This window comes from Cyprinus carpio, chromosome A22 (genome assembly GCF_018340385.1).
Source record: "Cyprinus carpio isolate SPL01 chromosome A22, ASM1834038v1, whole genome shotgun sequence".
NCBI lineage: Eukaryota > Metazoa > Chordata > Actinopteri > Cypriniformes > Cyprinidae > Cyprinus > Cyprinus carpio.
Genome location: NC_056593.1, coordinates 7,079,910 through 7,104,979, shown reverse-complemented (window position 1 = coordinate 7,104,979; position 25,070 = coordinate 7,079,910). Strand labels below are relative to the sequence as shown.

At 38.0% G+C, this 25,070-nt stretch overlaps 1 pseudogene; it reads left to right on the top strand.

Annotated features, from left to right (window-relative positions):
* Positions 1-961: 961 nt before the first annotated feature.
* Positions 962-25,070, top strand: part of LOC122134964 — a 38,031-nt pseudogene continuing 13,922 nt past the window's right edge.

Genomic DNA, 25,070 nt, shown 5'->3' with positions numbered 1-25,070 from the left:
TATATATATATATATATATATATATATATAGGTAGATTATACAGAGAGAGAGAGAGAGCTTGTTCATTTAGCTACAAATTAATGGTTTATGTTCTGACTCTTATTATGAAGTCTGTCATATTTCTTGTCATTATTGTTTCCTGTTTCCTGTCCTAATTGGTTGTCATGTGGCTTTTTAGCTGTATTACAAATGGGCCTGAGCTTGTTTGTCAGGTTGTCTAATTATTTTCTTCTGGATTTATGAGTTTTCGTGCTGTCTTTTATGTATGGTTACACTTGATTTTTTATTGTGAACTTTATTGTCAGCAAACTGTTTTGTTCAGTTAAAAAAGTACACTCTGGTTTGTTTGTTTGTTAGAATGGCCTACTGTACTTTGGGGAAAGAGAGGAAAATGGGACCTGATCATAATGATGGATGGATTTGAACTTTTATCGCATTCTGCTAGCCATAAATATAATGATAATTTAGCGATCACACCAAGTATATTAGTGTTTATTAAGATCTTTAAAGTCTGGTTGATTCTGATTGGCTTTCAATATTTTTATTGCTCATCAGTTAATAATAATAATAATAATGATAATGATAATGATAATGATAATGATAATGATAATGATAATAATAATAATGATAATAATAATAATAATAATAATAATAATAATAATAAAGTCTTTTTGAAAGTGATTCCATCTATATTGTTCCTAGCATTACAGCTGTGATGTGGACTTCTCTGTTCTCATAGAATTATTATAAATACAATACAGTAAATATTAACTTTTATAATATTTTTAATAACAAATAATAGGATTTTTTTTTTTTTTTTGTCTTTGTTTATTTGGATTTTTATTTTTATTTTATTTTTTGCTCTCTTATGCATTAGTTGTGGTGCATTTAGCGTTGTTTTTCTGTCCGTCACCCTAGAAAACACATATGACCCATCAGGTCAGAAGCATAGACCAGATATTAACAAGTTCTTTGTTGACAATTAAAAGTTTTTTTCTGCTGTAAAACACCTTTTTGCTTCTAATCGGAAGTGTATTTAGGATGTGAATCCTTGTGAAGAAACATCCCCCCATGGAAAAACGATTTCACCTAATTTAATGTGGAAATAATAATCTTTTCTCCATTTTAGTTTCAGTAAATTGCCTTTCTCTGAGCTTCTCGTTGCTTTTCGCGAGTTTGTTTCATTAGAACGACCCCGTTAGTGTCCTCCTACTTTCCAGTTAATTGAGGGCTTCTGACTCGAGTGCCCCTTAGTTTATACTGTTTACACACACACGAGGGGAAAATGGTCCAGGACTCCTCTTACTGCCCATGAATTTAGGATAGTATATTGTGCGCAAGGAAACTGCCTTAGTCTTGGAAGGAATACATGCCAACATCAGGAGTGTTCAATCACCCCGCAAACTTTTTTATTATTATTATTTTGATTTTTTCTGTGTAAACTGCCCCTAACTCTCCGATGGGATCCCCGTAGAAAAACGCGCAACTGTGAGACACAAACATGGAACTTTTTAACGTCTCTTTAAAGTCATCTATCTGCATCTGGTGCTTATGTTTACTACCGCTTAAGTTGCTTGGGCAACTGGGTAAGTCAAAAACACGCTTATAGTAAATACTTAATATGTTGAGGACGCATTTGGCACATCTTTAGCGCACGTTTAAGCCGATTTATAGATTCACAAACCTTGTGCACAAAAGTGTTGTAAAGTATATATATATATATTATATATATATATATATATATATTATATATATATATATAAATATATATATATATATATATATAAATATATAATTATTTTATTTTGTTATTATTTACTATGCTACTATATTTTTTATATATATTGCATGTATTATTGTTTTCGTTGCATTTTGTTTTACACTCCTCATAACATTAGTTTGAAAGGGGGTTTTATGAGTTTAATTGATTTTATTGTTCTTTATTATTTAGTTGTCTATTTATTTTACTGCATTGTATTAGGGTATTTTTTATTATTATTAATATGCAGGTTATTTTATTTTATTTTATTTTATTTTACTTTTATTTTAGCTCATAACATAGTTTAAAAGTTGTGCATAAGATTTTGGTCTGGCTGCGTCAGGAATATGGCGTTGAGATAAATGTGCCTTAAACGGCAAGACGTTGTTTACATTAGTGCTCAATATCCAGGTTCTCCAGAGGGACTGAACAGCTGTTAGAATTCTGTGCGAAATGTCGTTGTACCTCTGCGCACTGACATCCATTTGCGCTGTTCAGACTGAATTAACTTGCTCTTTGGAGAAAAGTACGCGCTCTTTCTCTCGCGCGTGCACGCACGCACGCACAGTCTCTCTCTCTCTCACACTCTGTGTGTGTGTGTGTGCAGTTGTTTTCAGCAGTCATTAGAGCAGTCAGTAGGTGAGTATTAAGCCTCAGGGTTGCAGTAATTGTGGGAATGTGAGCCTCATGATTGTGGGGTCAGACTGATTAGTGAGGCTGTGATATCTTTACTGTCCTTTACTCCAGCTCATGCCTCAGTGCCATTACAGGTTATAGACCTGTGTAATGCACTCATTTACAGCCAGCATATACTGTGCATTACACTATATTGTTTTGCTTTTTGCTTTGCTTAAATGTAGGTTTTATTCTTATTTTTGTTATAAACTGGGTTATTAGTTTAATTTAACTATGAATGTTCATTCAAATGTATTCATATCATACCTTTTATCACCACAAGATGCAAAAAAAGTCTAGAGATTAAAAAAAAAAAGAGAAAATACATTCGCAGTCGATTGCAAAATATGTTAGCATTTTATCTATATCAGGCATAGGGGGATTTTTGGTTGCACTTTATTTGTTAGTGTCACCAAAATGAACATTATTGTAACGGATGACATTATAAAGTTTTGATATGATAGTATATTAACTGATTTGTGCTACTAATTTTGGCAGGTAATGTTTCTGTTGTTTGGAGTTTTAGGGATAAACAAAGCTGAATATAAGAACTTTGGAAAAAAATGTCTAAAATGTTTTGGTATTGTGTCTTGCACAATGTCCTCCCAGCGGTGTCCTTTCACTCGGCAGACCGTGAACAAGTCCATCTCCGTGATATTTCTTCAGTGAATCATCAGCTTTGACTTTTCAGTCTTTATTAAATGTCCGACAGCTGTGTGTTTGGATCATGTGATCTCATCCCTCATAAGCCTCACTCAACACAATCGAGTGAAAAAGAGTCATTACCGAGTCCTCAGGGTTTGGGTGAATTCCTGGCAGTGTGTTTGCAACTGTGAAGATATTTCGTTTTAATATCGGGGAGAGTTTCCTGTGGTCACTTATATTTTATAAAAGCAACAGACCCAGACCCAACAAACCAATCGTTTGGAGAGTGTGAATATCTGGAGTTGTTTCTATCCTGCAGTGTAATCAGCTCTTCATTCAGCCGAGATGCAGACTGTCACAACAAATAACTCTCATTTAGCAGCCCTGCAACCCTACAATACACACATACTGGATGAACTTGTGTGAAAGTTCTCCAGCTTTAAGAATCCTTAAACACTGCATGCTTAAAATAAGAATATTTGCAGCTTGTTTGGTTCAGCAGGATCCTTCTTATGACTTTTAAGTTGATTTAGTTTTTGATTTGCCATGACTTTTTCTTTATATATTTTTGTTATGTCACAATTGATACTTCGTATGAAGTTGCTAAGGTGATGGGAAAAGTATGTAATGGGAGCAAAAAATTATGTTGTAATGCTTTAGCATTTGCGCTTAAAAGTTTAGCTTGTACCCAAAAAACATTGTGTTTGCTGACAAAACTATTGTGTGCACTCAATTTTGTGAGAAATCAAAATACTGCTGATGGATGAGATGAAAAAAATATAGCAATAATTTTTTGCGAGTGAAAGCAAAAACCTTTGCTTTTGAAATTTTGCCTTGCCCCAAGAAATGACTCGGTTACGTATGTAACCCTCGTTCCCTGAAGGAGATAACGGAGACGCCACGTTGGTGACCGACAAATTGAGATGTTGCTTCAAGAGACCAATCTACTTAGAGTGTAAACTAAACGAGCCAATGTACATTGGCATGCGATGACTGCATCCAGCTGCCGCTGATCGCAGTGCGAGTATAATTAGGCAGTGGGTGCAACGCATACTCAGGTTTTTGCTGAGGAGCTGAACCGGTGACCCGGCAGCTCAGCGGTGGTACAGCAGCTGTGGCGATGGAACATGACATCTCCATTCCCTCCTTCAGGGAACGAGGGTTACATATGTAACCGAGACGATCCTTTTCAGTCGGTCACTCTGAGTCACGTCAGTGACAGACGAATTGGGATCCCTACCAAAAACGCCATGGTTGCTGCCCCTTCCAGCACCCATGTACCTGCACCCCCCCCCCCCCCAGTGGCAATTGGGGCAGAAAATAGGACAGGGATTACGTGGAGAGAGTCTATTACTGTTGTTCCACCAGACCCATGCAGTAAGACCTATTGGATAACACTGGGAAAGTGTACCCTGTCAAGGGACCCTGCAGAATCCACATCCTGCTCGCAGGGAGGTTTCATGTCAAGATTACACATATGGACTGGGCCTAAAGTGCAGTATAACATGTGGAATGTCTCTGAGGTGGCTCCAGCCCAGTTAGGAGGGATACAACACTGGTAGGGACGGCAGAGACTCAGGCTCACTGTGGTAAACGCATACTTGCACAGGCCCCGGGGCTAGCTGTGCACCAATGCATCCATGCCAAGGGTTCCCTCGGTCATGGAATAGAACAGCTGGCAATGGGACGTGTCTGGAGAGGCAAAGCACCCAACGGGGCAGTATGTGCTTGATAGCCTCCATCTGCTTCTGGGTAGCCGAGAACTGCTGGGCAAAGCTCTCAACTGCATCGCCGAAATGGCCGGCCTGGGAGATAGGGGAGTTGAGAAAACGATATCGGTCTCCTGCATATCCGCCAGGTTCAGCCAGAGATGGCGTTCCTGGACCACCAACAAGGCCATTGTCTGACCCAGGGAGTGTGCCGTGACTTTTGTGGCTCTCAAGGCAATGTCCGTTGCCATTCGCAGCTCCTGCATCAACTCTGGGTCAGAACTTACTGGAGTGCCATTGCGTTCAGGGCAGAGGCAGCCTGTCCAGCGGCACCATAAGCCTTGGCCATAAGCACGGATGAGAACTTACAGGCCCTAGATGGGAGACGAGGGTTACCCCTCCAGGTGGAAGCGCTCCTTGGACACAATTGCATCACAGCCAAACACTCCACCAGGGGGATTGCCTTATAACCCCTGGCCACCCCAACATCGAGGGTAGTGAGGGAGGAGGAGGTCCCAAACCAGTTTCCAGCCAGAAAAAGGTGCCTTCCCTATCTGGTCTCCTGACCGCCTTGGCAGCCCAGGAAAGCATAGCCGTCGATTCTGGGTCAGGCTAGGGCAACGCCACTCTCCCTGAAGGGGGCAGCACAGCCGAGTCCTCCTCCCCAGACTCCAGCTCACCCTCCGATGCCGCAATTGACATCTGGTCATCTGGAGGAGCACCGAGTGAAACGGTCGGACTCCTGTACAAGGAACCGACATGTTCACCCAGCAGCCCCACAGCTTGCGGCGTGCTAGAAGAGTGGGGGGCCCACAGAGATTCCCTTGGCGGGTTTACCCCCACTGTAACCCTCTGGCTACCCTGACTATTCACTGAAGTAGCCCCCCTCTGCGGAACAGAAGAGCGACTAGATTGGGGCATAGGTAAGGGGACTGCACCTGCTTTGATTTGTTGGAGTCTCAGCTGCAACATAGCGATGGTCATACCACCACAATGACGCATGACTCATCCATGAATGCAGCTTCAGCATGTTCAAGGTGGAATGACATCTTTAAAAAGAAGCAATGTCACACCTGTGTCTTGCACCAGCACCAGGCGTTAAAAAAGCCTCTTCCCCAGAGCGCTCGTTGACTCGTCAGAATTCCTCCCAGATGAAAAGGCAGAGCAGAACAATAGAACCACTCGACTCCGAAGCGAAAAGCTGAATATGTGTTGCACCCGCTGCCTAATTATACTCGCGCTGCAATCAGCGGCAGCAGGATGCAGTCATCGCATGCCAGTTTACATTGGGTCGTTTAGTTTACTCTCAAAGTAGATTGGTCTCTCAAAGTGAAATCCCAATTTGTTGGTCACCGACATGACTTGGAGTGACTGACTGAAAAGGAACTATATTTCCCTCGCAAAAGTATTACCACAAGAAACGTTTGCTAACAAAACTTGAGTACATAAAATGTGAACTCAAAAATTGTGATTGAAATAAAGAGGGGGAAAAACTATAATTTGCTTGCAAAAGTTTTGCGTTCCCCACAAGAAACTTTGCATTTGCTCTCAAAACTTTTGCGTTCTCGCAACTTTTTTTTAAACTCATGTGAGCAAGCATGTAAATGGTGATGGAAATGGGAGGAAAAACTATATTGAAATAATTTTGTAAGTGAATGAAGTTATTATTATTATTTTTTTTTCAATTATAATGTTACTTTTTTGTTTTCTTATTAAAACTTTATCTTACAAATACTTTTTCCATTTATTTTTAGTTTGGGCTGAAAACATTTGCGTCTTGTGCATGTATTTTTGTGCTTTTCCAATTTCTTTCAGTTATTTATTAAGTTTAAACCCGTTGGATTGATGGCTGAGGTGGTTCTGTTGTTTGGTACACTTCAGGATGGATTAGCTTCATATGATCAGTGCATTGGCTTGTGGTTAATTTAAGACACCAGTGTATAGGTACAAGGTTTGACCACATATGTGACCCTGGACCACAAAACCAGTCTTAAGTTGCATGGGTATGTTTGTAGCAATAGCCAAAAATACATAGTATGGGTCAAAATTATCAATTTTTCTTTTATGTCAAAAATCATTAGAATATTAAGTAAAGATCATGTTCCATGAAGATATTTTGTGAATTTCCTACTATAAATATATCAAAACTTTTTTTTTTTTGATAAGTAATATGCATTGCTAAGGACTTCATTTGGACAATTTTTTAAAGCAACTTTCTCAATATTTAGATTTTTATATTTCAGATTTTCGGCCAAATATTACCCTATCCTAACAAACCATACATCAAAGAAAAGCTTATTTATTCAGCTTTCAGGTGATGTATAAATCTCAGTTTCGAAAAATTGACACTTAAGACTGGTTTTGTGGTCTAGGGTCACAGATGGACATTTTTCCATCTTCTAGTTTTTGTAGTCACTGGCTTTGCAAAAAGTGTCCATGTCTAATCTGAAGTTTTCAGTGGAATTCCCTGGTGTGGAAGTGTTTGAAATCTACCCCGGCCCAAAGTCAACAAATTAACTGGGCGATCTGAGGTGTTTACCCAGCAGCGCTGCCCCAGCTTTGGTTTGAGGGCTGAAAACACAAGTGTTTGTGCAACCTTTGACCTTGCGTAGCAAGACTAGACTGTGATTGTTATCCCTGCAAGTACAGACGAAGACCAAATGTGGCTTACTCTGTTAAATGTGACCTTCTGGCATAACTTATATGCTCAGATCTTTTCAACTGACGAAATTTCTGTTCTGTTTCTATAAGATGGATTTTTGGTGTGATTTTTCTTTAAGGTTGAATTAATCTGCACTTTTCTTGCATGTTGTCCATTTTTATTATCATTTTATTTATAATAATTTCTAATATTTATTATTTTATTTTAAAGCTTTGATGCCACTTTACCATTTCCTTTTTTTTGCCTCTGTTGTGTCACTTTGCTGTTGTATTTTTTTTTAACTGTTGCGATGTTATATTTCTGTAGTCACTTATTTTAATTTACATTTGCAATGTCACTTTTCTGATGTCTTTTTTATTTTATTGTATTGTGTTTTATTTTACAGTTGTGATGTCACTTTTTATCATTTTTTATTTAATTTTATTATATTGTATTTTTACAGTTGCAATCTCCCTTGATATAATTTTCATTTTATTATAAATTTCATTTTACAGTTTGTGATGTCACTTTGCTGTTGTCACTTTTTATTGTTTTCACATTTAATTTTTATTTAATTAATTAAATTTTATGCTTGGAATTTCACTTAGCTTTTTTTTCAGTTATGATGATGATAATGATGATTATGATTTTACCGTAAAACGAATCAAACTACACAGTGAATATTTCAAACATATGTCTTTCTGAATGTATGAATGGCTCATGTTTTCATGGAAAGTAAAACAAGCACTCAGTAGGTGTTTTTACTTTCATCTTATCTTTAAGCCGGCCACCTTGAAACTCCATTACATCCCCTTAAGAAACGTCCCCTCAAATCATCCCTCCCCACCAAACCATTATTAAGAATTTATAAAATGAACACTTAAATATCTTTATTTTCATCTTGCCCCATTACATCTCTAAGAGTAAAGTTTAGGACATAATTGCAGAGTAATGATCCTTTGAATTAGGCTCGAAAGAGCAGGGGCATTATGGACTCTAAACCAGCCGAAACATGATCTCATCAGTGCTCCAGTGGGGCAGAAAGCCCTCTCAGCCTGGCCTCGTCTTCCCTCTGGAAAGCAGACACGATAAGAGGAGAGATTTTCTGTTCTTTTCCACTCCGGTCAAAGGTCACCTGCCCTTATTCTTTATGAGGACTTTCAGATGGTTAGTGGAGACGTTCCTTTGAACAAAGTCTGTATTTGAGACTTCACTGAGAGATGTAGGTTAATAATAGTAATATTTTTAGATGAAATATAATATTTTTAGATGAAATATTTAGATGAAAATGTGAGTGCTTTCCTGTGCAAAACTTGTTGTCAAAATGTTAGCGTTGCTATGTGGTTGCTGAAGTGTTCTAGATGCTTTTAGATGGTTTATTACTTGTCCAGGACTCTATAATGTCTCTGTAATGTACTGTATATCTTTTTAAGACCATATTGCCATTGTAGACCCTGGAATCTAGTATATAATATCTGCTATCTGCCCTCTATCAGCTTCCCATGTTCACTGGTAGAGATGGCATGACATCTGGCACAAGCTTTCTATTAGCCATGTTCAGGGGGAGCATTAGAGGATTAGCAGTGTACTGCTAGCCTTAGGCGTCCTCATACAAAAAAGTGAGACAGGTCCCTGTCGATCTTCCTTCCCCTCATAATTTACCGCAATAGTGACATCTGACCCACTTTGGCTCTGAGATACATGAAGGAGAAGGGTAAGGTGTTACAGATGTGCTGTCTGAGGAAATGGCAAGGGATTAAAAAGGTTTTAGCCTGAAAGTCAAACGTCTATTTTTGTCCCTCCGTTTTGCCGTGAGACCTGGACACACATAGCCGAATCTGCTGACCTTTGCGGCATAAAGTTAGGAGCAAGGAAAAGGGGGTTAGATAAAAGGTGTTAGTTATTTTTACCCCAGACAAAACGTCCGCCACTGAGGAGGTCACGTTAACCCCCTTTGGGTTTTTAATGAACCTGAGTGACGTTTTCAAGCCACTGTAATGACACAGGTTTTCGACCTTCTTCCTCATTGTGTTCTGAGCGCTGACCTCTGTCTTTGCCGAAAGGTTGTTTTAAGCTCTTTTATGAATATTAAAGTTGTAATTCCATCCTTTGTTTGATGGTGTCCTTGATTCTTCCAGCTCCAGAGTGCTATCCGGGCGGATACAGGACCTTGAAGAATGCATATCGTAGCATTGATTTCGACTCTACTGAACTTCAGAACACAGCGATACAGGATCTGATCTGTGACCATTCGCTGTCACCCGGGTGGTACCGATTTTCCATAAACAACAAACCTGCAGAGATGCCGACCCGCTGTGTTGAGGTGAGCAGTTGTCAGTTAGTTCTGACTGCTTTCCAAACTGCAGTTTCTTGAGCTCCGTCTCTTTTTGTAGATGAACCGCTGTGGGACGCAGGCTCCGGTGTGGTTATCTCTTAAGGACAGTTCTCTTCCGAGGCCCGGAGAGGTCAAGCAGCTCTCAGCCTGTGCCACATGGCAGTTCTTCCATGGAAGCACCAAAGATTGCTGCCTTTTTCGTATCCCAATCTCGGTCCGGAATTGTGGGGTGTTCCTTCTGTACTATCTGCAACCAACACAAGGTTGCATGGGATACTGTGCGGAAGGTATTATAACGTGACTTGTTTTTTGATGGTTTTTGTTTCTGAAATTACTTAAACATATTACTTAAATATATATATATTATAGGTTATGCATCACATGACTGATCTGCCAAGAAATTAAACGAATAAAAACAGCATTTATTTATTTATTTATACTAAATAGAAAATGTTATGACAAAATGTAATCTAGTATCAAAAAACTTTCCTATCAAATTACAATTTTCACTTTTTATTTGACATATCTTATTGTATTAAAATAATGTTTATTTGATTTATTTTTAAATAATATTTATTTTATTATTATTTGATTGAATTATTTAATTCATTTAAATCAGCATAAATTATACACACACAAACATTTTTTTTTTCTTTACAGTGATGACTTTTTTTTTTCAAAATGAATTTGTTGTAATAATGTCAAAATAATTAAAAAAAAAAATATTTAAAAAGTCTTAATGCTAAATATATATATATATATATATATATATATATATATATATATATATATATATATATATATATATATATATATATATATATATATATATATCAGAATCAGAAGTAATATATATATATATATATATATATAGATATTACTCCTTATTTTGTCGTGAGACCACAAATTTGAGGTTTGAAATGAAAAGGCAGCATGAAAATTGCATTTGATTTGGATTCTAGTGACAATTCACCTGTAATAGACTTTAAAACAGCAGGACTTGCACCACTAGAAGTAACAATGAAGAGTTTCTTTTGGCCTGTTTATTAGCACATCTGTAGATGTTCTCTGCATAACATCCCAGTGAGAAACTGCCATCTCATTTGTAGTGGGTGATCAATATTTCTCTTTTTCAAGCTGTGTTTCCTCTCACTTTTTCAGACATCTCCTAGATCTGTATAAATGACTGTATCATCAACCATGTGTGCGAGTTTTTGGGTCATTTTTAGTTTAGGGTCAGTTTCTGGCGACTGAAGTTCTGCAGGGCAGCAAATCAGATTACTGGTTTCATGTAGCAATATTTCTTAGATTTTTTATGATATTTGTGTTTTTTGGTGTGAGAGAAAGTTTTTGTTTAGAGTTTTGGCAAGGCATGAAAGTCAGGGCTTCGTTCCACATAACTATATATTATTTAAAGTGACATATAAGTTCCGACTGACATACTCCGCTGTTTGTGCATCAAAATCACTTATCTCGCTCCTTTGCTTCCTCACCCCGAATACGATATGATGTCTGATCGATCGAAAATCGATCGATTGATTGACTTGAGTTGATTGATTGACACTTTTTAATACAGCACTGGACTGAATCTGCAAAAAGTTCCTAAACAAATGATTTATTTAAATAACCCACAATTATCATATTCAATTGGCATTGTTTCATTCATTCATATCTTCATTTATTCAATTACAAGTAAAAACAAGTCAGTTATTGCATACAAATTTATTTATTTTTTTTAATAAAAACAACATGTATAGATTAAACATTAATTTGTTTGTTTATTTACCACACATAACAAGTATAAATCAATAAAAGTTTTTATACCATAATAGAGACTGCTCGTTTTGTGAAAAAGGCATAATAATAAATAATTTGTTTAATAAAAACAAATGTAATATTTTAATTTAAAGATAATTTTTCTAAATAACATTTTTATTTATTGTATACTACAAAATGATACAACAGGAAGTGTTATTCATGCATTGGGCAGTGTCTTCTTCTAGAAAAATGGTTCTTAAATAAATATGGTCTCTTGTTTGATTAAACAATGGCATTTCATCACAGATACTATATATACTAATAGGATAGATATATATACTATCATATATATATATATATATTTGATCATTAATATAAATATATATATATATACGAGATATATCTTATTATATCACAGGTTCAATTAATATTTATTGATTTATTCTATTCTATGAAAGTATAAAACGGAAGTTTAATGACTTTGTTGTTGATTGTTTTTGTTTTATGTAGTTGCTTCACCACCCATACCTATCCCTAACTCGTGTCCAACACTGGTGAAAACACGTTAACGCGCGTTTTTAGGGTCCGTTTTTGATTAATAAGTTTTAGTTTATTACATCTCTGTATTTCTATTTCATATCATGACCTTGTTTTTTCCTCCTCTTTGAAGCAAATTATCCCCTCACTACCCTCAAAACCTGTGGTGACCCGCATAGAGGGTCGGGCAGTAGAGTAGCGTCCACCTCCGCTGCCCTTCACTGGGGGGTGGGTGACGTCCATTGTGGCTGCTGGGGTATCAGTTGTGGTGTGGGCCAGATACTCCTCCACACCATGAAGGTGGAGATTCAGCCGAGAAACAACGATGAGAACTTGTACTCCATGGTGGAGATGGACGGAGTTCACTTCAGGACTCGGAGAACGGTTTTAAGAGGGACGATTGTAGGAATGTGGTGGTTCATGTAAAAATGTCATTTAGAAAGTCAAATTTTGCTTAGGATTTGTCTAGAGAAGGATTAAAAAAGGTCTAAAACGGTTATTCAGTAATTGTGTATAAATTATCCAGTGTTATCGCACCATATCAGTTTAGTGTGAAATCTCATTGGTCTAAAATCCTGCTGTGCATATATTCAATAAACATCAATTAAGTACATCAGATGTGTTCTGACACTTGGCCGTTGAGTTTGCTGCTGTCATCCCGCGTGATTTTTGTTTTTAAGGCAAAGATTTTCTGTTTTTTTTTTTGATATTTCTTTTTATTTTTTTGATATATTAAAGATGTTTTTGACCTGAATTAGAATGTTCATTTTATGCACGTTTTAAAAGTTATTCACACCTTTCAGAATTTTTCAACAGGATATTACCAAAAATCAATAAAAAATAAAAATAAAAATAAACAATGTAGGAAAAATGCTTTTGACTGTGCACATACATAGAACAGGCAATTCAAATCATGAGTTTTATTATCTATTCTAACCATACTAAAATATTTACTCCTCATGCGAGCGTATACGTTTTTATTGACATCTTTTAGAATTTTTCTCTGTTATACCAAAATTCATATGCTATATCGGCTAAGCTACCATCCACATATATGAATAAAATGATTACAAATTAATTCAGTTTATTTATTTTTTTTAATTATTAATTATTATTAAAGTAGTAAGTAAGAGAAAGGTGTTCACTAATAATACTTGTATGTTAAATTGATTTCTATAGCTTGATCTTTCAAATACAGGGATGGATGCTGAAACAAGTTCGTAACTTAGATTTTGGCTCTCAGGTTTTAATTATAATTTTGTTTAGTAATTACATGTGTCGTGTATAAAGTAGTAAGTGGTACGTAGTAGTAGTAGTAGTAAAATTAGCATGTAATAATAATTTTATTTTTAATTTTTTTTTACAAATACATTTTATTATATTTCTATATATGAATAAAATTATAAAGATTAATTAATTTATATTTTAGGGGTGTCCATTATTGAATTATTGATAATTGTTTTTATTAAACTGTAATAAATAAAAAGTGAACGACCCTGAATTGCCTGGCATATACGCCTAGCTTGGTACCCATACAGTATATCGACAGTTGCTGTAAGGCAAGGTCGTTTCTCTAGACTCCTTTGCCTCCCCCTCAGTCAGCCATGACCTTCTTCATGGACAGTGTGTTTTGAGTTGTACAGTTTTCCTGCAGCGTGTCCACCTTCCTGTTAAAACTCCTCCAGCTAGCATTCGGCGCGTCTAAAGAAAGCACTGGGTTTTTCGCTGGAATTAAGCGTAAATCCGGTTACATGCCTTCATGAGTATGATGGTTCATGCGTCATGCACAATGCGCATGGAAGCGATAATTACCAGCTAAACCATTGCAGCATTGCAAATATTATGTTGCCTAATTACCGCTATGTCCTATACAGAGCTGTATGATGGTGTTTGATTTAAAAGCGCGAACCTTCGGCCAAGCGGGTCCAACACGTTTTTCTGCCAGGCTGTTCAAATGTCCTGACATACGCCGAGGATGTACTAAAAAACACTTACTTTTGGCCATAATAGGCACAGGTCCCTAGTTCCCGCCATGGGCTTCGAACACAACCGCCGCAGGCACAAGTGTCATCTTGCTCTCAGTGTACATGAATCAGGTGTGTGTATAATTAGATTCTGAGTCACGGACAAACTTGTTTTTGGGAATTATCACGGTTATGAAGTGGCGAAAATATTCATAATTTTCCCCCCCGTTAATTATAAAATATTTTTAAATGTATGTGTTTAAATATGGTTAATGTGTTTAATTGTATCTTTGATAAACTATTTATCTGTTTTTAATGGTTAATTGTCACATTCATACATTTTTTTTTTTTATTATTATTTGCTGACTCAAGTTATTATTATTATTATTATTATATTGTTTATTATTTAGAATTTAAACATCCTTTTTTATATAAATTTTAATTTTATTTATTTTTAGTTTTTAGTTTTTAAATTCATATATTTTTATTTATTATTTTAATTAATATATTTTGTGTTGTTTAATTATATATTTCGTTTTAGTTGTTTGTGTAGTTTTCTCATATATTCATATCTTTTTTGATTTTGCCCACCAAAGGGGCTCTGATCACCATATATTATATATATATATTAAATATATCTATATATATATATATATATATATATATATATAGAAATTATATTTGATATGTTTTTTTTTTCGTATTTCAGTTGAAGATAGATACAAATTTGTATTTGTGTTCATAAAAATGTCTTTCTTATCTTGTCATGGTTTAAGTTGTTCCTTTTTTCCTCCAAGAAACATTTTGGCGTCTTGTGAGGGTTTTTTCCGGTCATGTAAGGATGTATCTATGATAATCTCTGTCCGAAGGTCTACAGACAATGTAGTCGTAGGAGAGGTATCACACGTGGCCTTATCATCCTGCCGGTTGAGCTCCTGTCTCAGCCCTGTCAAAACACAACGTCTGTGCTCAGGGTAACGTGACTCACCGCTGTACTGATTTTCACCCGGGACGGGGGAAGGGGTCAAGCTCCTTTCCACTCAGCCCGCCAATAGGCAGTCCTCGCCTCTGGAGAGGGTACAACCCTCCTGCGCTGAAGGTTAGCCAAAAATCTAGCATGCATGCGATTTAATATTAGTTGCTTGAGTGGTTTGTACTTAATTAATATCTGTAATTTGATAAGTGCTCTTTGAATGGCCTTAAGGACAATGAAGTGCTTGAGGATTCAAATATTTTTAAATTGATAATGTTTTCAAGGGGATTTTTTCTTGCTCTTCTTACAATTTGAAATATTCCCTGATGAACTATATAGTGTGCCCTGGTGAGTACACTGATATTAACCAATCATAACAAAGGTTATTTGCATGGTAGAAGGTCGCTTAAAGGTACAGTAGAAAACAATAGCCAAAGGTCGCAAACAGCACTGTTACCGTATTTTTCACACTTAAAACAAGTAAAATAAATTACAAGGAAGAACCCAAGTATCTATCAATCTATCTAGTTTGACAGACAGACTTTGACAGACAGGTTTTTTTTTTTTTTTTTTTTTTTTTTTTTTAACGGGGTTCTATGACTGACCGGGGTTCTATGAGTACCTTAATAGGCTAATTAATAGAAAATATGATGGATTCGGGGTTATATGATTAGTTTGTAGATAATATTTAGTTTTTGATGGGTTTTATTTATTTATTAATTTAAATTTTTTTTTTGTTTTGTTTACTAGTGGGTGCAGGACACTATAGTTCATTCATGTAAGTGAGGATAGCATGTGACATTTTATACACCAAACATTCTTCATACAGTGGACTACCAGTAAAATTGATAAAAAACTATGGGAGCAAAAATTCTTCAGACACTTTGACCTGACTGACCATGTGTTGCTTTAAGTGTTATCTGGACATTATCAAAAGCTGTCACTTATTTTAGTACCTTTTTTTAAACTATCTAGCGAAACAACCTGTGATAATGTGTGAAATGTTGAAGTGTGTCTGAATAAAATTTTGGTTTGACTGTATAAAATAAGTAGAGAATTAAAAACCGGTCATTAATATTTGTGAGACCCAGTTTGACAGATCATTTCTTGAGCATTTTTCTTTCTCTCTCTCTCTTCATCTCTCGCTCTATCTCCTCTCTCGGTCTCTCTTCTATATGTCATACAGACAACGTCGTATTCAGCAGTGGTTAGAATTTCTTTGTACCAGCTTCCAATTGAAGTCTGAATGTTTATGACTGTGCTCTTATAGGCCTTATAGCTCTCGTACATGCACCTGAGCTGAAGGAAGAAGTAAAGAAAGAGCCTTAATAAAGGGACTGACACTGAAGGACAGACAGACACAGTGGGTGGGAATGTGGTAATTCAAAAGGGAGGCAAGAAACGGTAAAACACATAGAAACCACAGTCTTCTTAAATAAATGTTTCAACATCTGCCCCAGGAACACCATCTGTGTGTCTGTAACATGGAAAGCCGCCTCAGTGACCCTTAATAATGGGAAGTAGACTGTAATCTTCTGCATTATAATTAGGCTTAGACCAGGCATAGCTCCAAATATTAGTCTCACCATCACAAGCGTCTTAAAATTGCGAATGTTTGAGGGGCTTAGGCAATGCTATGTTGATAACCTGGATGGGTGCGGGCGCTGCCCTGCTTTTGTGAGGCCTTTTTCGATGTAAGTAATGATAATACAACTTTGCCGTGCAAATCCTGCCTAAGTATTGATGATTTAATTACCTCTTATTATTAGTATATTATTGCAGTATTACAGTTCAAGATGTTCCACACAGCGGAGCCGGTATTCCCTACCTGACCCTCAACATCATTAATTTGCATGGCAGGGTAAAATATTTATCAGTTTTTAGGCGAGGGGTCTAAGTTATTTCTTGTATAAAGCCTTCCCAAACTGATAAAGGCATGTTGCTAATAGATACAATAACAATGGTTCAATTCTCAAGGAGCAAAGTAAATATACTGAAAGCCTTTTATTTATTTATTTGGGGTGTTCAATGGACAATTTAAACTTTCGTCTATGCATGTACAAACTTGCATAACTTATGTCAAAATAATCACAGGCGATCTAGCAAGTTCTAGATCACCTGTGATTATTTTGAACGTAAGTTATGCAAGTTTTACATTGCAGTAGACTGAATTAAATCATTTTTAAACAACCATATTGTACAAGTTTTTAGAAAAGAAGGTCCTTTCTTTCTTGTTAGCTCAGCTTGGTTAAAGCATCTGCGTTAAACACAACTAACATCTCCAAGGTTGTGGGTTCGATTCCCAAGTGAGCACAATGAATTTACTAAAGGCTTTTATATAAGGCTTTTATGTATTTCTTTGCCACTTGTGACGGATGATTTGAATTCTTCTAAATTGCTTAGAAGTGTGACTTAAGTTATGTGACTTTTTACATTTTCAGGTAATGAGGCACAAATGTAAAGGTCTCTTTGGATTTCAGATTTGTGTGGCACAGATCTATCATTTGTACTCTTAAATTTGATTTGGTGGCAGGTACAAGTTGTTAGACAAGTTGTTTTTGTATTTTTTTATTTGTAGCTCAACTAGTAAAGCATTGTGCAGACAACTAACAATGCCACAGACTGTGGGTTCAATTCCCAAGTCGCACATGAATTTACTGAAGCATTTTATTTCTTTCTTGGCATTTGCAAAGGACAATTGAATGTTCTAGATTGCCTATGATTTATTTAAACATAAGTTATGGACTTTTACATGAACAGTGCTCAAGTTTGGTACATTTTCAGGTAATGAGGCAGAAACGAAAGGTCCTTGGATTTCAGATTTGTGTGGCGCGATTGATAACTGACTCTTGAATTGGCTCAGAAGGAGGGATCTTCATGAAGGGTACGGGGAACTGGCATCATTAGGGATATGTCCTGAAGACGCTTTGCTCTGTGCGACAGTTTCCTCCCAGTAGCCGGAGAGAGGCAACAAAAAGGCCCCGATGGAACTATATATGGATTTAAAACATATAGGTGATGTATTGAGCAATGTGTGTTTACCAGCAATGCCAAACACACAGAGCATAACCGCAAAGTGTCACGGTCACCATCAAAGAAATGATGCTTGAAAATGTCCATATGAAAATTACTGCATCGTTTCTCTGCTAAAATTTCTTGCTCATCTTTATCTTACAAGGGCCTTTTAAAATAGACTCTTTCTGCCTGCCTCTCCTCCACTTCCCGCTCATTAAGTTCAAGTAGTCCTCTGAGAGGTTGTTTTTCAGCTGTCTAGTCTTTAAAGGTTGTTTAAAGAGTATACACAGAGGTGTTTCTGAATTTCATTTGTTTTAAATCTCCGTGGACTTTTAGCACAGCAAAGACAGCGAACTCGGAAAAAGAAACAAGATAACTACCCAAGCAATGTATCTCTGTCCTGTCTTGTATTTGCTAAGTTTAAAGATATTAATTGTTTCTGTTTAATTAATTACATTTAATTTTGTGTATTAATCCTTTAATACAGGGCGTTTACTATTAGACCCTGTTCCACTCCGGTTAATGCCCGCTACGAGAACCAGTCAAATGGGCCGTTTGGTGCTCTATATAAAGCAACAAAGCGTGTGTTCCGAGGTCCACACAAGGCCAGTGGGATTGTGGGAGCGACATTACTTCTGTGTGACGGTGTACCTGCGGCAGTGCGGCTCGAGAGGGCAACGGGTTGTGTACTGTTTTGAACATGTGCAATGGGCAGCTGCCGGAAACACGCCCGCCACTTGTCCGTTCAAGGCCTTGGGACCGTCAGCCCGTGGCCAATCAGATTAGGATCCACGAGACGCATCAAGGGAAGAAAGTCACGGTACAGTTAGATTCTAGTGCTGTGATAGTTAATAATAATTATTATTTGTGCTGCATTGAAAATTTAGACAAAACAATCAAATCATGGAAAGACTGTGTTTCAGTCAGTTTTCGGGGTAACGGATCATAAGTAACATGAGTTATGTAATCAGATTACTTTTTCAAGTAACTAGTAAAGTAACACATTACTTATAAATTTACAATGATTATTATTATTTTTTTTTTTAAATAAGTAACGTAAGTTAGTTTTTTTCCCCCCCATTTATTCACTCACACCTTATAAATTTTGCAACGGCACTTTCCCTTCCTTCAGACATTAATTTCACTTTTGAAAGGAGGGCCCTTACAGTTTCCAAAAAATATAACTTTTGTGTGTTTTGTTATTAAAAACCAAACAAGCAAGCCCAGTCCAAGTGACAAAAAATAAGTCAAAAGAAACTTAATGCATTACTTTCCATAAACTGTAGCTAGGTAACACAATTAGTTACTTTTTCATGGTGTGTTGTTTTCATATTGTAATGCATTATTTTAAAAGTACACTTTCCAAACCCCCCCCCCCCCCCCACCCCACCGTGCATGTCCTCACAGTATAAATATTAGCATTTGACTGAATACACATATAGACTGTAGATTACTCATTGACATACAAACTCAGGAAATCTCAGTCATGCTCACTGCGAATTTATTTGCAGTGCGAAGGTTGCCGTTTCAGTTTTCAGATTTCTGGTGAAAATTGTTCTGAAAAGTAAAACACAGATCACAACCTGTTTTTGAAAACCTGTTTGTTTCCCCCTGCAAAAAGATTTTAAAGTGCTCCGGTCCCTCAATAGGACCATCGGGTCTGTCCTGCAAGCAGATGTTGTCATTGTTTGCAGTGTGACACACTTTGAATGAGGAAGTGTTTTTTGGTGATGGCTCTAATTTATCTAGATTTGTAATAGGTCCTTGATGTGAGTCACTCTTGCGCGACAACTTGTGCGCCACCTGCACATGTCCTCACAAACAAGCTGGCATCGGAAATGCGGGATTCTCTTACTAACATTGTTAATTTAGTTTATAATGGAAGTTGGGTAAACTGAAGTTGTAACTGATAGTATGTGATTTCAGATGTTGCGGGATCAGGACTAAGTACCATGCATGAGCCATTTTGGACAGACATTGAAACACCAAATATATTTTTATATATAAATTAATAAATAAATGAATTAATTAATAGATTAAATTTTTGCAAAATGAGTAAGCAATAATAAATAAACAGGTTTTTATCCTTTGTAGAATTTTTCTCCATCTTTTTTTTAAGACACAATAGATACTACATTTTATTTTAATAAAAAATCTGTACTTGCGACCACTGATCTATACACTTGCTCTTGCATATTTTAAGGCGTCGAGCAGCAGGACCTCGATTGAGTGTTTACTGTTTTAACGTTCAAAATGTTAAGAATGCGAGTCAGTTTTCGGTTGACTCCCTGCACGACTCCGTTTTTGCCTCAAGGGGCATTTTGTGCAGCCACAGAACATCAGTGATTGGGGACTGAGTTGTTCCGTCAGGGCTCCAAGTCAGGACTGGAACGCAACCAGAGGCCCATGTGCGCGGGTTTTATTGACCGGAACAGCTCACAATGACCTCCATCATCCTGCAGGGACAAGCTCTACCCGAGACAAAGAACCTAGAGGAATTCATTCAGGGCTGGAGGTGAGAGACTGCGGTTTTTCAACATCCATATAGTCTATCTTTTCACTAGAAACGATATATGGTACGTAACTTGCTGTTGAGTTAAAGCTGGGTAATAAATCTAGTCCAGAACCAACATTGTCGGAGGTGCGGCCACTAAGCGTCCTCTAAGGCAAGGCTCTCTTCAACTCCAGTCTGCAAGCTTTCTTTTCAGCTGTCCCTGTAGACTTCAGCTATTCAATCCCAGGTTTAACCCACTGTAAATTCTATAATTTGCAAGTAAATTCACCTTAATTAGGCTTAAAACACCGTAATTAGCTTGTTTGGGGGGTGTGTTTGGTGAGGGTCAGAGTCAGATTAAACCTCGGGAGCACACCGGACCCCCTCCAGGACTGGAGCTGAAGAGCCCTGCCTCCAAAAGGTTGGATTTTAAATGATAGTCATTGCCGTCAGAAACTATGGAGCTATAATGCAGATAAGAACTATGAACAGACATAAAAATGTGCAAGATATATGTGCATTATACAATGGTCTCACACTTACAAACTGAAAACGCTCAAACGCTGGCCAAAACAAGTGGGACGTAGATTGGAGACTTGGATAGCAGTTCGGTTTCAGATTAGAGTTTGCATCACCATTTAACCTTGATTTGCTCATTTTAATGTCAAATATAATTAAAGCAGAGGGGGAAAGTCTCTAATCTAACATGGGCTAACCTTTCTCGAACTCTAAATCCTCTCTTTCGACGCAGTGCTTGAGGGCTTAATTCAAAGGCTGATTTGAGACAGTCATATTTTTGTTTTATTTTCTCCGTGTCAGGATCAACCGCTGGGGAAAGCCTGTTTTGACAGCACGCACACCTGCGTGTGGATAGAGGAGATAAAGTGGAATTTCCTGTGCTTGTCAAAAGGGATACAGCCTGTCCTCTCCATTCAGGCACCACGCCTCACGCGAAGGCCCAATTAAACCCATCCTCCCAATCTCTAAGCTGCCTATCTCACTGATGACACAGATTACACGTCCCTGTTTCCCCTCAAACGATGCCACTTTGTCCCCCGGAGCACACCGTCTCAATCTGTCTCCAATCTCCGTACCCATCCAGAAGCGGGATACCATTGGCCTGAAGGTGTCAGAAATTTAGGGTGGATAAACCAATAGTCCAGGTCAGTCCCAAGGTTCTGGGCAGGAAGACACTCTCGCTTCTGTAGAGGAGTTAGAATGGCACTCATTATTTAAAGTGTTGACGCTGTCCTCACATGACTAGAATTGCGCCATAGTGCCCTTACCAAGCACAGGTGGAAGGCCCTAAGAGGCACAACCCTTGACTTTCTGGCCGTCCGTTCACTGGTCCAGGCCCTAAAGCTCAGACCGACCTCGAAAGTTATTTGCCTACTCTCTTTCCAGATGACCACACTGCTCTTACAGCCTCCAGCTGCCTCACACCGCTTCCTCTGGCCGACACCGCGTCCCTCTATGCCTTCTGTCCGACACCACCCCCCGGTCAAGCTTTTGGAGGTCTGGCAAAACTTGGCCCTTTATAGGCGAACATCAACCATGGGCACAGTATGGCAAGAAGTCTCTGCTGGTGTTCAGCGCCTGGAAGAAGCCTGTGGACTCTCTGCATCCTGGATCTTCCGTGTTGATAAGATTGTATTTGGCCTGGGAGGGGATGCCCTTGAGACCCTTCCTGGAGAACGTAAGTGAGTCGGAAGGGTGTTTGGAGAACCGACCCAGCGTTCTCAAGGAAGCATTCCAGATCATTGGAGGATATTGCTACACCCCTCCAGACGTTTGTCCGAACGTTCTGTTAATTTGATGGGCAATGTGGTCGGAGTGGGGTTTGTCAGTGTTATCCAGGCTACCAGCTTTTATGAAACCTGCAGTCTTACTATCAGTAAGTGATCATTTTGACAGCTGAATGTTTGCCGATCAAATGTGGTCCCCAGGGATCCTTGATTTATGGCCCAGCAAACACCCTGGGCTGAAATTATGGCAAAATAGCTATCATATGGGCAAGCTAGCCATATGGGGTACTGCAACATTTTTTGTGTGACGTATCTGCAGGGGGTTTGAATAGGAACACAGTTTTTGGATCAAGTTGTCTTTGATGCTTGGCTTTGCTCGGAAGCTGGACTGTCTACCATTGTTCTTACTCCTCTCGAAGGATGGCGTTCTCATCCACATTCCCAGTCCATTCAGCAATTTCTCATTGTTGTGGCAGGCATTGATCTGTAAGTAGATGACTGTCTAGTGTAATGTGATGTTGTATCTCTCTGGGTCAGTACTTTTGCTGGCTGCTTTTTAGGCCCAATTGTGTAATTAAAATCCTGCACATTGGCACAAGTACAGTGTTCACTCAGCTGCCATTAACAGATGGTGGCCAAGGGTGCCGAGGCGCATTTCTGTGGCATTAGATGAAATTTTTTTCCCTGTGCCAGCTCTTTTCATCAAGTATATATTTTTAGTTTCTTGTTGTCTGCTGTATGCAGCTTTCCTTTTCCTTTTAATTATATTTTTGCTCTGGATGCTGTTGTTATATATTCCTTGTCCTTACAATCATGGCAAGAACAATTTCCTGACTCCTCTCAAGCATAGTCTCAAAGAAACCGGGCAGATGGCGTGTGATTGGGAAAGTGTGCTTTTTATTGATTGTGTGAATTATTTGAATTGTTGCATGGAACTCCTTTTCTAACGGAAAAGGCATTGAGTGTGTTTATCGACTGATTGTTTCTGGCAATTGTGGCGAGGCTCAGAAGTGCCATTAGCTTTCCCACCCAACCTTCATATCAATGAGATATTGTTATGCAGGTATGCTAACGCCTGGCTTTGTGCCAGACGCCCATACCGGCTCTCTGATTAGCATTGGGATCTTTTTTAAGCCGCTGTCTCCCTCGACGTTTTTTGCATGCTCCCTGGGGCTGGCTTGGTGACGAATGGGAGTTTTAACACAAATTAGCGAGCAGATTAGGAGCGCTAGAGAGGGCTTTTTATCACAGACTGACGTTTTTCAACCTCTCCTAGAGCCAGCTCTGATTTATGGTAACCACGCTAGGATCAACGTGCAAGGTAGCACAGGGAGGACAGCTAGATAAATCTGCTTAATTGCCCAACTGATCATCGGCTGATGCCTCTTCCACATCTGGGAGCACCATCCATTAGTGTTTTTTTTTTCTTTTTTGGAAGCCCATGACATATGGCTAAGCATATTCAGTTGACTTTATTTCCATTTCATCTAGTCAAATGTGGATTTTTGCAGGGCTTCACTTTGTTCGTGTCCACATTTGGCCTCATGATTTCTAAACATGTTAGCATGTTAACATGCACCATTTATTTCTGCTGAATGTAGCCTGTATACTGTGTACTGTATGCAGATTTTTTGTCTGGGTGACCTACTACATTAGCCAAAGAGTGGAGTAAATGCACTGTGTCCCGCAATGCACTGTGCTCAGCCTGACCGTCCATTTCCAGATTCAAAGAGTGGAGTAAATGCACGGTGTCCCACAATGCACTGTGCTCAGCCTGACCATTTGATAGGATGGCCAAAATTTAAGATACTTTTTACACAGAGTTAAGAACTTTTCAACACAGGTGTTCTAGCTAATGGCACAGAACTGTGTGGTCGATCTCATTTGGACAATGTGACACTTCGACAATTTGCGTCTATTTCTCTATTATACTACAAATAAAAAAATGGCAATAATGTCAAAACAAAATAGAATATAACTAAAAGCAAAAATTAGAAATATGAATGGTATAACAGGAACTAAATACAGCTCCATGACCCTCTTAAAGAAACAGTGCACACCAAAATCACACATCTGTTCTGTCATTATTTACTAACTCTCATGTCATCCCAAAACCGCATGGTTTTTTTTTTTTTTTTGAAGATTATGCAGCTTCTTCTCATTGTACAATTAGAGTTCAAAGTGATGTGTCAAGCATGATGAAACAACAAAAATAACATAATACGAGTTTGGAATAACATGAGGGTGAGTAAATAATGACAGAATTTTAATTTTGTCTGAATGGTTCCTTGTAGTATACAAATGGCGCATCCTGGGCTACATTTTCCAGCAGTCCCTGTGTTTATTTAATTCAACTCAGTGTGTGGAGAAATGAGAGGTAAAAGGAACCAAAGGGATTCAATTTCAATTTTTCCGCACAGGGCCAGTAAAACTGCACATCACATATTCTCCTCATTGCTTTTGGCGACATTTTATGCTGGTATCAAAAGCTAACTAACAAAGCACAACAGGAAGGGTGTCGCGGAAACCGTGAAAACCAAGAAAGCTCGTACTACTTTTTATTTCGCATCAATTCCAGGAATAGTGAACCAATCAGTCCATAGAAAACGCAATCAGACCAGATTCAATACCTGTGCATGTTTGGGTTTCAATTGCAGTAATGGAAACAATCTGAAAAAAACCTCACAATTCTGTCCTTCATTCATCTGTGAGGCAGGGGTCACATTCTGCAGAAAGGACTATTTCCTTAGATTCATCTTTTCTTTTTTTTTTTTAATTCAGCAGCGTGTTCAGTGAGAAATCATCCTCATCTCGCTTCC